At 43.3% G+C, this 4,174-nt stretch overlaps 1 protein-coding gene across 1 annotated transcript in view; it reads right to left on the bottom strand.

Moving 5' to 3' along the window:
- Tmem178b (transmembrane protein 178B) overlaps positions 1-4,174 on the bottom strand; it is a 366,359-nt gene that overhangs the window by 265,349 nt on the left and 96,836 nt on the right. The window lies entirely within an intron of this gene.

Here is a 4,174-nt window from a genome sequence, read left to right as displayed (position 1 = left end):
GATGGATGGATGGATGGATGGATGGATGGATGGATGGATGGATGGATAGGTGGATGGGTGGATGGACAGATAGACAAATAGACACACAAGTGGGTGGATTGGTAGACAAATGAGTGGACTAATATTGGTAAAATTTTTCTTAGGTAAAATACTCCTGAAATGGAATTTAAAAGCACCAGAAGACAAGACACCATGAAACCTAGAATTTTACAGTTGAAAGTTACCTTTGGTCTGATTTCTTATTCCAGAGATAAAGAAATTGAAGTAAAGATACTGATAAAGAAACTGGCCAGAGGAACCAGGTGACAGTAGCTATGCCACACCATTAGTAACTGGCAATTATACAATCTGGGAACTGATGGAGGAGGTACCATCGTTCTTTGCAAGGCAACATCAGAAGTATTTTAAAACATAACGATAGTACTTCGAATAAAACTCATGATGTTAATTGGGATATACTGAGGTGAAATAATTTCTAATGTGTAGCCATGTGTCATACAAGCTCAAGTTGGCATGGGAAATCCACCTGCAGAGTATTAATTTTTTCCCTATGAGAGACTAAAGGAGTGTAGAAATAGTGGTCCCAAGGGCAGAATACAGGTACAATATGGGACTACAGTGAATCTTATGCTTTTGCATATAGCTCTATTCTGCTAATATTTTGTTATTTTTAGAGGACAATCAGCCACTCTGCCATCTTGAAATATTAATAAACACAAAGAGAAAAGTTACCTCTTGCCATTCTGTTTCAGAAGCTGAATTCCATGAACAGCTAAGGCCTACCTGCTGTCCACATCTGTTGTTAGTCTAGCTAGGTTGTCTTTCCTCTTTAAAGATGGGCCAAGCTGAGGGGTGACAGGGGTCAGTGGATAGCAAGGGGCACTGAGAGCACAAGGACATGGGAGGAACAGGCAGTGGGAGTTTGGACAAACCAGAAGGGTCAAAGGAACTGAAGGAGTCCTGGGAGGAGGCACTGATAGACAGAGAATGTGTCTGAAGGAGAAAATGGCACAAAACTAGGCTTCATCCACAGACCCTTCTGCAACTGGGCCAGTATTCAGTTGCCCTTGGTTCTTACATGGCCCAGGGGACAAAGGACACTTGTTCGGCATGACACTAGTCTGACAACGTTATTTCTCTCAGACAGACCTTTCATATCTCACCCTGTCCCCAGCCATTTAAATCTTATTCTCCACAGCCTTTTCTAAGGTCATTTTGAATTCTAAATAGTGTCAAATAGAACCTGAGCTGCAACTATTTCTTGAGACCTAATCTCTACTAACTGTCAGCAGGTGGGGGGTTGGGGAGGCAGGAAATCAATAAAGGGATTGGCTAGAAGTGACGTAGCATATTACAGCCACAGCACGTCACAGGAACGTTGAAGGACTAGCAAGCTAATATTATGTAACTGCTTCCTATAGTGACTTTTTGCCAGAAAGCTTTCCCACACCTTCTGTCCCTTGAATGAAAGAAAATTTGTAAAATTTTAATTGCCTATGGATCCTGTTGCCCTAACTAGGCTGCCTTGTCTGCTCTCAGTGGGAGAGGATGTGCCTAGTCCTGCAGTGACTTGAGGTGCTAGGGTGGGTTGGTACCCAGGGGTAGCCTCATCCTCTCCACTGAGAAGGGGAGGGAGAATGAGGAAGGAGCTATGTGAGGGGGCACTGGGAGGAGGGGGGAGCTGCGATCAGGATGCAAAGTGAATAAATAAAATTTCTCCCCCCAAAATTTATCTACTTTCCCACCTGGCATATTCTGCCACTACATCCCCTAAATTATTATTTACCCTTCAGCACAGGTGCTAACTTTTGCAGTTTTCTGGTATTAGTACCAATACAGCCTAATTCAAGAAAATTAATTCTTCGATTATTAGGAAGAGGGTCTTTTCTTGCAAATGTCTAAGAAAGTATATCTAGAAAGAATGTTGCAAGTTTCATATTTGTATCTGGAGTCTCTGAACTAGTGGTTTCCAGTTTGAACAGGAGGGCACATTCATAAAACCAGTAATACCACCACTATCAGAAAGTCAGCTAAGCAGAAGCAAGGTGAGAAGCCAAGAGCTGGCAGCAGGCTTCTGAGCAAGGGTAACACCCACACCAAAGAAAAGCATGTTCTCAGGAAAGTCCCTGTCCTTCTGCCTGCAGTTGGAGCCTGCTGTTCCTTCTGGACCAAATTCAAACAAATATAAACTGTGTTAATTTGAAGTTCACAGAAAATCATATGAAGACAATTATAAGCAAATAGATCTACCAGTAAAAGCTGGCAAAGTGACAGTTGCCAGGGAGCTGTCAGTTTCCATCAAAGGACTCAGGATCAAGATTTAGGAGTTTGTGATTCAGAACAACCTGGGGACAATTAGTGCAGGAACAAGAAACCCACTCAACATTGAGGACACCTATACTACAGCAAAACCAACATTTGATCTTACGATGACAGTAACATGTCACCAATATCACTCTAATTAATGACCAAAACAAACTGTTTAATAAGGAGAAGATTCTATCACTCCCTCTAGAGCAGAGATTCTTAACCTGTGGGTTGTGCCTCTTTTGGCGATTGAATGACCCTTTCGCAGAGGTCACCTAAGATGATTGGAAAATGGATTTTTTCCATTAAATAATTTATTTATTTACTTTACATCCTGATCACAGCTCCCTTCCCTCTTCTCCCAGTCCCACCCTTGCAAATTCCTCTCCTCATACACCTTTCCCTCCTCCTCAGAGAAGAGGAAGCCCGTCTGGGTACAAGCCCACATCCAATCTCATCAGGACTAGGCATACCCTCACCCACTGAGGCCCAAGAGAAGGAAATCTAATAGTAGGCAACAGAGTCAAAGACAGCCCCGACTCCACTTGTTAGGGGACCCACATGAAGACTAAGTGGCACATCTGCTCCAAATGTGTAGGAGGCATAGGTCCAGACCCTATAGGCTTTTTGTTTGGTAGTTCAGTCTTTGAAACTCAGATGTTTATATTATGGTTCATAGCAGTAGCAAAATTACAGTTATGAAGTGGCAACGAAATAATTTTATGGTTGGGAGTCACGACATGAGGGGCTGTATTAAAGAATCCCAGCATTAGGAAGGTTGAGAAGCACTGGTCTAGAGCATTTCCACTTTGTGTCAGTTTTATCAGAAAGCTTAAATAATCTGGAAACAAACTCTGTGGTTCAGTTCTTATATCAATGATTCTAGATGCATGATCAGGCATTATTACATTGGTGTGGGCAGCGATAAAATGTCTATGCTCATACCTTCTCCAATGGATAATTCCTTTCTGATAATGTGATTTAAAGAAAAGTACCTCTTCCTAGAATCTCCTCAGAACCTGCTCTATCTATTTAGTCTGACACTTTGTGCCAGAAGACCTAACTGTTGAAGAAGGCTCAGCTCACTCCACCCACTTGGATGATCTCTGCGTTGGTGCCAAACACGACAGTAGGTTCTGCTAACCAGAATTAGGCTTTGCATTGAGTGTGAACTTGATGGTTAATCCTGACTGAGGAAAAACACCAAAGAGATGAGTAAAGCAACCTTCTGAGAGTGTGTAAAGGTGTCTGTGGAGCTGAGTGATTGGCATGTGGATCAGCAACTGACAGGGTGAGGCCCATCCTGAATGCCACTGGCACTATTCAACAGCCTGAACGCTCAGAGGGAGCAAAAGCTGAAGTAAGTGGTAGTCAACCAGTGTGAGCTCACTCTCCATCCCTCCATCTTCTGACAGGTTCCTCCACCATGATCCCATCCCGTGTTCTCTGTCTCACTTCAGGCCCAAAGCAATGGAGCCAACCAAACAAACTGAAAGGATGATCCCAAACAAACGCTTGTTCTTCTGCACTTTGTCATCGTGCTGAAACGGGACTAATGAGGAACCGAGGCTTCAGAAAGAAACAGGGCTGTGTTTCCGGGTCAGAGACTCATCCTGACTTAGAATGCTCACCAATCTAACACATAGCCACACTAATAAGACGACCAAAGTCTAGGAACCAGTGGGATGGCTCAGCAGGTAGAGGGTTTTAGCAACATTGATGAGTAGAGTTTCATTCCCAAGACCCTCTGACTCCTACAAGTTGTCCTTTCTCTTCAGTTTCTCCACACCCCTCTGTCTGTTGAGCACATGAAGACAGACAGAGAGAGAGAGAGAGAGAGAGAGAGAGAGAGAGAGAGAGAGAGAGA

The sequence above is a fragment of the Grammomys surdaster genome, unplaced genomic scaffold, assembly GCF_004785775.1.
Source record: "Grammomys surdaster isolate TR1022 unplaced genomic scaffold, NIH_TR_1.0 186, whole genome shotgun sequence".
Classification (NCBI taxonomy): domain Eukaryota; kingdom Metazoa; phylum Chordata; class Mammalia; order Rodentia; family Muridae; genus Grammomys; species Grammomys surdaster.
Note: the sequence above shows the minus strand (reverse complement) of the source record. Positions and strands in the feature narration are given on the sequence as shown.